Below are 12,182 nucleotides of genomic sequence, written 5' to 3'. Positions count from 1 at the left end.
TCCCCTAGGATACTTTCGTCAACAGGAGGGCGCCCCAGAAAACTCAGACTCCAGGCCGGGAGATGCAATAAGCAAGAGGAGTTTATTTGACTTTTGCGCAAACCGACTCTCTGTCCCGAGCAGACAGGGAGCCCCGAGCAGCGGTTACAAGCCCTTTTTAAAAGGCAAAAACCACAAGATTAATGCATAACACAAAGCATCCCATGATTGGTCCATTTATAGGTCATCATATACGCCAACAATCACTTTGCCACACGGGAAATTTTGTAACACTCTTTGTAAAATGACTGGCCCATGGTTGGTTTAAGGGGGGGTTTACATGGTTACAGGCCCATGATTGGTTGACACTTGGCTCAGCTTGTGGTCTTGCCAGGTGGTTGTTATCTCAAGGTCCTGTCTGGGGAATTTCTAAATGGGAACTGAGGAACACCTACTGTCTGTTCTTTATCTACAACCACTGACCTTGTCCTGGGGCCGGCATCTGGTCCCTGAAACTTCTTAACTCATTTTTGGGAAGGGAAGGGTCAGTGCCAGCGTAAGCAAGTTTACAGAAGCAGAATCAGCAGTTAGCAAGTTAGTAATGGTAATGGTCAATTTTTAATCTTTCACCACCATGCATGACCAGCTTGACTGCACTTGTGCTTGTTCACCCCTCACCCCTAAAGATAGGTCTTCTGTTGGCTTCTAAGTTTTCCCTTTTTTTTTTTTATCTCTTGGTTCTCGAATGAAATACACAGTTTTAGATAGACAGAACAAGTAACATCTTTGACAGTGTTAAACTAACCTTTACATTTAAATTTAATATTTATCCCCAAATTTTAGCCAAGGGAACTAGATCCCAAACAGCCAATGCATTTTTGTTAAGCCAGATAACTTGGTTACAGTATAAACAGTCTTATGCATTTTAAAATATTAGTTTTTAAATACCAGATTTTCTAATTTGCAAGTTAAAGAATCTTTACAAAGCCATTTAAAACAATGCGAAGATTTTTAAAAAATTTTTGGTAATGTCCAAACCTCATAACCTTTTGGACTTTAAATTTAAACTCACCCAATTGTTACAGCATGCTGACAATTCTTATCTTTGAACACGTTCACAGACACACACAAAACACTCATACAGATCTTAAAGCGCGCAAAAATCAAAATCAGTTGTACGTACACCTTTTAAAGTTTTTAAACAAAAATTTAAGACAGTATTTCTTTTAAACCAGGTACCTTTGTTGGGCTTTATTTTCCCAGAGCTTGCTTATCTAGCAAGGCAATTCACTAATTAGTCTTTTGAATACCTTCTGTTGGAGGAGGGCTGGGGGAGGGGGTCACCTGAAACTAAACTGGCCAGAATTTTTTTAATCCAATTTTAGACAAGAGCACTTTACAAATTGTTAAGCTGTCTGGAGTAGCTGAAAGTTCAGACCAGGCTCACAACTTTCTACACCCTTGCCTCTCCTCCAGCAGCCTCCACTGGGAGAAGATGCAGCCTGAGGCTTGACCATGCCCCGCCTCTTGGCTGCTGAAACACAAGGGGGGGGGGGTCTTAGCAGGGCTGTGACCAAGCCCAGTGGGAGGCTGGAACTTTTATTCCCCCAGAGATTTTTAAATAAATAACAAAAACACAGATAAACACAAAAACCAAGGATCCACATTTAAAACTGGTACCAATTCTAAAACAGAACTAGACAAGAACTGAAGGCTGAGTTGGGGACTAATGGGCCCCAGTTCATCCCTACTGGAATTCTGTGCTGCTCCCACTCAGCAAGCTGAATCCAGAGTCTGCTGGGTGAGCCTGCCACACTCACCCAGAACTTCCCTACCCCAGAAAACATAAAACAAACACACACACTAAACAAGACAAACAAGTGGCCACAAAAACAAAATCAGGTCTCAGTGAATGGGCAACATCTCACCACCATTCACTTACCAGGGGACTCAACACCCCCTACTCACCTCCAGAGGATTTTTTCTCTTAGATTCCTGCTGACGTTAACCCAGGGGCCTTCCCAAGGTGAAGGAGAATTCCCAGTCATCTTGGGGCAAGGGAAAAGAAAAATCCCTAGCGGCTGTCCCCTCAGACTGACAGGTTCTCCCCCATGCTCAGACCCCCTGAGCCAAGGCCCAAGGCTGAGATCTAACTGGGGCCACTCGCAGGTGGTCAGTGGCAATTTCATAATTGACAAACAAGCAAGTTCCTAAAACCTGACAATCTGGGCTCGAGCTGTAACTTTTTTCCAGTGATCTAAAGTCAGACTTAAGGGGGTTGTTAGTTGCCGCCCCTTCCCTTTAAGGACAACAAGACAGACAACAGAGACAATTAACACTAAACAGAAACAGAGGAAACCAGACAGGCGCTGCCCGGCAGTCGAAGGACTGCAAACAGAAAAGGCAACTTCAGATGGGAGTGGCCATCTGAACATGTTTTTTGTTTATGATAGCCTGAGCCTCTGCCTTATCTATAAATTCAGCCTTCCAGGTTAAATATTGACCTCTGGTCAGGACCAATTGTACAATCTTGTTCCATTCATGAGGCAGCAGGTGTCCTCCGTTAAAACCAATAAGCAGGCACCATCTCTTCCCTTTTCTACCTCTTTTAAAATGTCCCTGATAATCCCATAAAAACTAAAAAAGGCCTCGCGAATTTCTTCTCCTTTAGCCGTTAAATCATTAATATTTTTCCCTACTTTACTCCAGGTAAGGGGATGAATGTCCGGGCCACTCAAAATTAGCCAAGGACATTTTTCCCCGACAAAACAAAAAATTTTACAAGATCCTTTCTTTTTACTCTTATTCCTCTCTCCCTAAGAGCTTCCTTCATTTCCTTTATAAATAAAGCCTCTTTAGACAAAGCTTTTCCCATGGTTGATTGAACGGCAAACTTACCTCAAGACTTCCCACGGTGCACGAGTGATGCGATGTGGGCGTCTCTACCCTTAAATGATTGGGGATCCCCTTAAATGATTGGGGATCCCCGTCTCCAATGCCGTCAGGTAGGTCACCGTGCCTCGAGCCCCCACGTTGGACGCCACTTGACCCCAGCAGGTTCAGTTATTCGTTAGGCCCGAGGAGGCACCTCCTAAGAACCAATGGGGGCGAGAGAGAAAAGAGACCAAGTGCATAAAGGAAGACAAAGTCAGTCTGAGTCTCGACAAGGTCTGCTTTATTAAAGTGAGGCAGGGTTTATTTACCTGAAGGGACAGGGGAAGGGAAAGAATGAAAAAACTTTGCAGAAGCAAGGGTGAGAAGTCCTGGGGTCAGGGATGGGTCATGCTTTTCCTTTGGCCATTGTGCTAGTCTTTCTAAGAAATATTTATGGTTAGCCAGGTGCCTTTTGCTTAGGGCTGGAGATAAAAGAAATATTTATGGTTAGTCAAATGTTGTCTGCTTAGGGCTGGAGGAATATTTATGGTTAGCCAAATGTAGTTTGCTTAGGGCTGGAGGAATCTTACCTTTCCATACAATTTCTTGGCTCCCAACAGTATGTGAGACTCATCTCCAAGTAATCTCCAGAAGGCCAGAAATAGAACTGTGGCTCAAGTGCCAACCTTGAGCAAGAGAAGTTCAGAGGAAGTGCCCAGTCCCAGAATTCAAGCCCCAGGACCAACACAAATACATAAATAGATAAATAAATTAATACATAAATACATTATTGAGTCTTCACTTTCTCTTTCACTTAACTGGATTACATAACTTTCTTAGAGCAAACAAAAACAATTTTTTTGATTGTGGTAGGGATTAAACTCAGAACTTAGCCCTTGCTAGGCAGGTGCCGTGCCACTTGAGCCACACTCCAGCTCAGATTCATCTTTTAGAATAATTGCAAATCTGAGACTATTGATTTCACACTGGAAGATTATCTTGCATATGGTAAAATTATGGCACAATTTTCTCCCCTCAAGAAGAACTCTGCCAATTATGTGGCTTTGGCATTTAGTGTCATGGAGACCTGAGTGATTGTTTTTTCCAGTCCTATACTGTATAATCTACTTACCCACTACAGGCTTGTCTTTAATCTCTTTGAAGTTTTTATAAACTGAGTATTTGTCAAGATATAATCTAATTTTTGTAAGAATGTGGTGAAACTTATTGAGATTCACTTCCCAGTGATTTTTTTTTCAGAAGGAGAAAGAATTCTACAATTATGTGTGATTCTTGCTCTTGCGCCATTTTTATCATCTCCATTGCCAACATTTTCTACTCTGTTATTCTTTGTCTATGTTTTTGAGCATTTCTTACTCCCACCCTCTGGGGCATTGATTTGATTTTTCTGAATTGTCATGGTTTCCCTCCCCCCACAATTGCTGTGGTTTGGAGTTCTATGACCAGTTTTATGTTTTCTTGAGTACTTTCCTCAACACACATTTCCCCCTTAGCATCTCAGATTCTTCTATTCTTTATTTTCCTATTTCATCTTTTTCTGTTTTGTTCCAATTGCCAGTGTGGCAACTAGGCAAGAAAAGAATGCAGATGAAGAAATCTCTTTTAATCTCATTGGATAAAATATGATTATGTTCTCCTATCCAATCTCATCAGCTTCAGAATTAAGAGATGTATTCTAAAAGCCAATCACAGTAAGAGCAGAAAAAGGGACATCTAGGTCCATCAGCACAACCCCCTCCCCTGAGGTTCTACATCCCTCACCTAGGCCTTAAGTGGTCCTGTGTGCAGGCCCCTGGGCCCTACAGCATCATGAGCTGTCACACATGTAGTCCATTAGGCATCACATCATAGCTCATTGTCCTGGAATACCTACATGTGATCAGCAGACTGAGGGAACCCCAGAGTTATCCAGGACCTAGCAACTGGTCAGAGGGAATAAGAATGCAGATCTGAAGAGTCACATAGCTCTCCCTTAACTGTACCTTATTCACTTCTGCACAACACACCTCAGGCCATGCCCGCTCTTGGGGCCTTCTTGTCTATCAGGAGCTCCGCTTATCTTTTTCTTCAACAAATCTTTGCTGGTTTCACTTCTCCCTCTGTGTCTGTGGCCCTCAATCGTCAAGACAACAGGGATAAAGAACCAGATCCAGGGTTTGTAAGTTTTCAGTACAGTGGGACAATAGCAAAGCATGGTATTTGATGATGCCTAATATTCTCTCTTCCTCTCACATTTTAATCTGTACTGAATTTTCCTAAGCTGGCAATTGCCACTTTGGGAACCCAGAAACTGATGTCAGTTTTGTTTACTGCTATCTCAGTTAAAGGACAAGAGAGATTTGGATTCATGGTTTCAGAGGCTGTAGGTAGTAGCCTGTGATCAGCTGGCTCTGTTGTGTCTGTGCCATGGCAGTGCATCATGGGAGGAAGGAAGAAAGCTGATTAGTTCATGGTGGCCAGGAATTAGAGAAACAGATGGAGAGGAGTCCTGTGGATGCACCCCTGAGAATGATACCCCACTAGAACAAGCCCCTCTCAAAGACAAGCCCCTCCAAACACAATCCTTCCTAGGACAAGTCCCCCTCCCCCCCAGGACAAGCCCCCAAGGACTCAGTGTCAGTGACCTACTTCATACTTGAACCTTTTGAGGGAAGACTTTATATCCAAAACAGTAACATGAACCATGAAAATAACTTCCTGCTGGGTGCTGGTGGCTCACACCTATAATCCTAGCTATTCAGGAGGCTGAGATCTGAGGATCGCAGTTCAAAGCCAGCCTGGGCAGGAAAGGCCATAAGACTCTTATCTCCAACAAACCACTCAGAAAACCAGAAGTGGCGGTATGGTAGAGCACTAGCCTTGAGCTGAAGAGCTCTGGGACAGTGCCCAGGCCCAGAGTTCAAGCCCCATGACCAACGAGAAAGAAAGAAAGAAAGAAAGAAAGAAAGAAAGAAAGAAAGAAAAAGAAAGAAAGAAAGAAAGAAAGAAAGAAAGAAAGAAAGAAAGAAAGAAAGAAAGAAAGAAAGAAAGAGAAAGAGAGAAAGAAAGAAAGAGAAAGAGAGAAAGAAAGAGAGAGAGGGAGGAGGGAGGGAGGGAAAGGGGAGGAGAAGGGAAGGGAAAGGAAAGGGAAGGGGAAGAGAAGGGAATGAAAGGGAAGAAAAGGGAAAGGAAGGTAAAAATTGATTGCACACTCTTCTCTCTAAGGCTCTGTGCTTTCATTGATCAATAGGAGCAACTGTGACACATCAAGCTGGATTTCCACCACCAGATGGACAGAGCTCTCTTGCCATCATCAGCATATCTAAGTCACCTTTCTGGCAGGTCAAGAGTTGGAAATGAAGCTTAATTCTACCCCAGGAGCATTTTCTTATAAATTTGAAGAAGCACATGATCCTCAGATCTCAGCCTCCTGAGGAGCTAGGATTACAGGAGTGAGCTACTACTGCCCAGCTCTCCTCTGGTCATTTTTAGGTTTGTTTTTATTTGTATCTCACTATTACTGGGTTGTAAGGGTTCTTTATACATTCTGGTTACGATAACTACATCTGATATATGATTTGCAAACATTTTCTCCCATTCTGTGGCTGTTTTTCTACCCTTTACAATGTGTTTTGAGCCTAAAAGTTTTGCATTTTGACAAAGTCCAACTTACACATATGTGTTTCATTTGTTACTTGTCTATTTAGTGTTATTTAATAAGAATCCATTGCAAAATCCAAGGCCTCAGAAGTTTACCTTCATGTTTTCTTACATTTAGACTTTTAATTTAATTTTTTTTTTTTTTTTTGGTCAGTCGTGGGGCCTGATCTCTGGGCCTGGGTGCTGTTCCTCAGCTCTTCAGCTCAAGGCTAGCGCTCTACCACTTGAGCCACAGTGCCACTTCCAGCTTTAACTGCTTATGTGGTGCTGAGAAATCAAACCCAAGGCCTCATGCACCTTCCCAGCCCACATTTAGACTTTTGAGTTGCTTGAAGTTAATTGTTGTGTAAGGTTTTTAAGTATGGCTATTTTATTTTCCTTTTCACTTTTAGGTCTTAAAAGATGAATTCAAAGCTGGATGCTGGTGACCACACCTGTAATCCTAGCTACTCAGAAGGCTGAGATCGGATAAGCATGGTTCAAAGTCAGCCTAAGCAAGAAAGTCTGTGAGATTCTTATCTCCAATTAACCACTAGAAAACCGGAAGTGGCACTGTGGCTCAAAGTGGTAGAATGTTAGCTTTGAGCTCAAGGACGGTGCACAGACCCTGAGTTCAATCACCATGACTGGCAGGGGAAAAAAATGAAATCAAATTATTTACTGAACTAATTGTTGATGTGAAAATGTCACATGGAAACATTAATAAACTATTGATGTCAAAGAATGGGAAAATTTGGACAACAAATCCAGTGAGCTTTGTGTTTTATGACATCTTATATGATCTACATAATGTCTCCTGAATAATATTGTGGTCAAACAATATTTAGAATAAATTCATCTCTGCCTCCTTCTTGACACTAGCAAATGAACTCTTCTATTTTACTTGTGAATGTTCATATCTTGTTTCCATTCTTGCTATACAATCCCATTCAGTGTTGCTTACATAACCCAGCTTTTGTTTTGCATTTTTAAATAAATTCTGCTTCCTCCACAGGCACATGGATACACACACACACACACACACACACACACACACACACACACACACACACACACACACACACACACACACACACACACACACACACACACACACACACACACACACACACACACACACACACACACCACTCCTGAAATTCATTCTTTCTCTACCTTTCAAGTTACCTATGTGTTTGAAAATTTCTCAGTTATTTTTATGAGCACATTTCAGCATGAGGGCAATCTGGATGAGAGGGAGGAAAAAGTCACAATGGAAAAGCAAGGGTGAGACACACTGTGTAGTCACTCCTTTGTGTTTGCGTAGAAGAATGTAAGATTTAGCCACACAGTAAACATAATGTATAATCATCACATTGGGATGCTGAACACAGACATGCATTCGCTCTGTATAGAGAAAGGTCTGGCTCTCTCAAAGTGCAGATTTTGCATTTTTCCCCCTAGCAAAATCAGTGAGTGGGTAGGAAAGGAGTCTAGTGTGAGGATGATTATTTCAGAATACTAATGCCTACCAGAGGCGGTGGCAGGCTTGTGTGGCGCAGTCTCCTCTGGTCACGCCCAAGAGAAGTTTTCTTCCCACTCCTTGGACACCTTCAGCAGCAGCAGCAGTCCAACAGGTAATTTGGATAATCCATTGCACCTCAATAGAAGAAAACAGTATCTGGTGAATTATTTTTTACTCCTATAATGATAATGATTCCATGGTTATGCAATAAATGAACAACACTTCAGTCTCAGTGTGTGAGACACCCACGCTAAGGGCATTAGGGATATAGAAGAGGGAGGTCCCTGGGTCTGGTAAGACGCTGAGAAGGGTCATTCTGCCCCTCTGAGGGTTGGAACTGGATTGTGGAGAATAAAAACAAAACAATTTAAAGTTTAAAAAAAAAACAAAGAAAGAAAACAAGGAGGGTACAAGTGAGAGAATGGAGGAACAGAAGCAGTCTAACATTGTAGCTGAGATGGACAGGCACCGGGAAAAGAGTGCTATGGATTTTTAAGAGGTGGTGTGGTCTTCCTTGGTGAATCTTTGACCTCTTCTTTATGGACTCATAGTTTCTAAGCAGCAATATCATGTTCTGATCCAAAGTTCTGAGTCTTTTCTCTACTGCACACTGTAGAGATACTAGACTACTGACACGAAGACTGGAGTTACTATTAATTATTTCTTTTTTGTTTTTATTTTTATTTCTTTTTGCCAGTCCTGGGGCTTCAACTCAGGGCCTAGGAGCTCTCTCTGAACTTTTTTTTTTCTCAAGGCTAGCACTCTACTACTTGAGCCACAGCACCACTTCTGGCTTTTTCTAAGTAGTTTATTAGAGATAAGAGTCTCCTGGACCTTCCTGTATGGGCTGGTTTAGAACTGTGATCCTCAGATCCCAACCTTCAGAATAGCTGGGATTCAAGTGTGGGCCACAGGCACCTGACTTATTATTAATTCTTTATCTTCCAGCTCTGAACACAGCCATGTGCTCCTGCCTGTCCTGCCAGGTAGCCCTGAGATTGAGAATCACTGTTTCAAATCAGTGGGCTCCAAACTTGATGATATATTATCTCAGAGTTTAAACACTTATCTTTTACTAGCCTCCATGCCACTAATAAAACTGAAGGGCATTTCTGGGTACTGGTGGCTCATGCCTGTATTCCTAGTTACTCAAGAGGCTGGAATCTGAGAACTGTGATTGAAAGCCAGGCTGTGCAGGAAAGTATGTGAGACTCAACTCCATTTAATTTTAAAAATAACAGAGAGAGAGAGAGAGAGAGAGAGAGAGAGAGAGAGAGAGAGAGAGAGAGAGAGAGAGAGAGAGAGAAAGAGAGAAGTGGAGCTGTGGGTCAAGTGGTAGAGCACTCACCTAGAGCCAAAGAAACTAAGGGACAGTGTCAAGGCCCTGAGTTCAAGCCCCAGGATTGGCGCATGCGCACACACACACACACACACACACACACACACACACACACACACACACACACACACACACACACACACACACACACACACACACACACACACACACATACACATACTCACAAAAGCATGCGCATACCACTACCAAAACCCAAACAAACAAAAAAACAACAAAAATTACCTAGAATGTCCAGAGGTGAAATGTTTCCTTAGGTCTCTTCTGACTGTCCCTAAATTCAGCACCCATACCTATGGAAACAAAGACATGAGCTAAGTCTTTTTTATTCTATGGATTTGATGCTTGTGGGGTCTTTGTTGGCTTGAGTTATTTCTTGTAATATTATACCACACCATGTTTTTGGGGAACTGGTCTTACCTAGCGAGAGAAAGGACATCCAATGGGTTTTTCCCAGCCAGGAGACTACTGTGGACCAAAAGATCATCTTCCTGGAATTGAAGAAAGTCTAACCTGTCTGTGGGCACAGGGGCAGATGCACACACCAGCTGCTCTCTCCTGGCTCTCCTATATTCTCTTGACAAGACTTTGTTAAACCCAGTCTTTGCTGCTTCTTTTGTTCAGGAGTTAAACAGCAGTGTTGTTCTATTCTCTATATAATTTGTGTCCAATGGAATAAAAAAGTGATGGCTAGAACTGTGCCGGTTTCTCCACAATGGAAAAAATGGAGTTTCTGAGTGGAGTAAGGAAAAAGAGGAAGGTAGATCATTACATATATTTATGTGCTCATTATTAACCCCATTTGTAATCTGATGGAGTGCCAAGATGTAGATGTGTTGTGGGCGGCTTGCGGTCAGCAGCAGCATTTAAACATTGCTTGTTTTGGTTCCCAATTGAAGTGCTTGATTAAGCACCGTGTTCATCCTGCATCCATCCATAGCAACGTGTTACTAAGGCATCACGTGCATCCCACATGGACAGGTGATTGGAGATTTGTGACAAGCAGCTTCTTCAGCCTTGAGCTGAAGAGCTGAGGGACAGCGCCCCGGCCCAGAGTTCAGGCCCACGACCAGACCCCCCCCCCAAAAAAAAAAAAAGAAGGGGAAAGGGCAGTGCATGTGTGTGGTTTGTGACATGAGAAACTAGCAGGCTGGTCGAAGTGTGAAGAAAAAGTTCCTCAGAAGCTCTGGCAGACATGAGATGGTTCGGCTTTGCCACATTCTCCAGGCCTGCTCCAAGTTCTCACCCTCCATTTTTTTATCCTTTTCATCCAACTTTTAGAACTATCACTCACTTACTCACATTCCCAAATGGTTCTCTAGGTGCAAGATACCAGCCAGCCCAGAAGGAGCCATAATTATGGCCCTTTCTTCCTCCTCTACTTTTTAACTTAATTTTTTTTTTTTTTTTGCTTATGCGGTGCTGAGGAATCGAACCCAGGGCCTCAGGCAAGCAAGGCAAGCGCTCTACCACTGAGCCACCTTCCCAGCCCCTTAAGTTTTATTTTTTTTAATTTAATTTTATTTCTTGGTATGCCAGTAGTGGAGCTTGAACTCAGGAACTGGGCACTGTCCCTGAGCTTTTGTGCTCAAGGCTAATGCTCTATCGCTTCAGCCTCAGCTCCACTTTTGGCTTTTTGGTGATTAATTAGAGACAAGAGTCTCATAAGCCTTCTTGTTTGGGCTAGCTATGATCTTCAATCCTCAGATCTCGGCCTCCTAAGTAGCTAAGATTACAGGCATGAGCCCCTAATGCCTAGCTATCGTACAGAAACTCTTCATTAAATTAATTCTCCCTATATAGAGTTTAATGACTAATATGCAAGTGCCAGGGGAAAATAAATCCTTTCCCTTACCCTTTAAGAAGTAAACATAGCTAGGTGGCAGTGGCTCATGCCTATAATCCTAGCCACTCAGGAGGCTGAGATCTGAGGATCGCAGTTCAAAGGCATCACAGGGAAAAAAGTCCATGCAACTCTTACCTCTAATTAACTACTCAGAAAAAGCCAGAAGTGATGCTGTGGCTCAAGTGGTAGAGTGCTGGCTGTAAGCACAAAGAGCTCAAGAACAATACCCAGGCCCTGAGTTCAATAAGAGTTTTTTTTTTTTTTTTTTTGGGGGGGGGTCCGGTGATGGGGCCTGAACTCTGGGCCTGGGCATTGTCCCTCAGCTCTTCAGCTCAATTCTAGCACTCTACCACTTGAGCCACAGCGCCACTTCCAGCTTTTTTCTTTTTGCTTATGTGGTGCTGAGGAATGGAACCCAGGGCCTCAGGCATGCAAGGCAAGCGCTCTATCACTGAGCCACCTTCCCAGCCCCTCAATAAGAGTTTTAATTAGTGAATGCATTCAAAGTTCTTGTTGTCAAAGATTTGTAAGACCAGGCAAACTTAGCATTTCCAATACAATCCACAGTCTTTTTTAAACTATAAACTAAGTCTTTTAGCCAGGACCCATTAGCTCACACCTGTAATGCTAGCTACTCAAAAGGCTGAGACCTGAGGATCACGCTATGAAAACTAGAAATTCATATGCAAGCTTCTTTAGTGCTGAATTTTGTAGTTGGTCTCAGAGGAAAACCAGGATTTCCTGGAAGTACTTCCACTCACCTGGCCCAGGTGGGATAGTTAGGTCCCCACACAGCTGCGGCAGGCCATGGACCTCCAGTCACAGGTTGAGTAAGAAACCTACACGTCCACTTCCTCCCGTATGACGCAACGCATAGTGGGAAATGTAGTCACCTCTCGGGCACAGAACCATTGGGCAGGGCTCTTTCAGGCTCCTCCCGTGCATGCGCTTCCGCGCCCATT

The 12,182-nt window shown here is 43.0% G+C and overlaps 1 long non-coding RNA gene across 1 annotated transcript; it reads right to left on the bottom strand.

The window, feature by feature from the left end:
• Positions 1 to 3,139: 3,139 nt before the first annotated feature.
• Positions 3,140 to 12,073, bottom strand: LOC138809428 (uncharacterized). The gene is made up of 5 exons (XR_011366837.1): positions 11,982 to 12,073; positions 9,600 to 9,667; positions 8,025 to 8,152; positions 3,444 to 3,539; positions 3,140 to 3,335 (listed from the first exon to the last, which is right to left on the bottom strand). It is a non-coding gene; the product is annotated as an uncharacterized lncRNA (long non-coding RNA).
• Between the last annotated feature and the right edge of the window lie 109 nt (positions 12,074 to 12,182).

The sequence above is a fragment of the Dipodomys merriami genome, unplaced genomic scaffold (assembly GCF_024711535.1).
Source record: "Dipodomys merriami isolate MVZ:Mamm:240054 unplaced genomic scaffold, mDipMer1.0.p SCAF_5, whole genome shotgun sequence".
In the NCBI taxonomy this organism is placed as follows: Eukaryota; Metazoa; Chordata; class Mammalia; order Rodentia; family Heteromyidae; genus Dipodomys; species Dipodomys merriami.
Note: the sequence above shows the minus strand (reverse complement) of the source record. Positions and strands in the feature narration are given on the sequence as shown.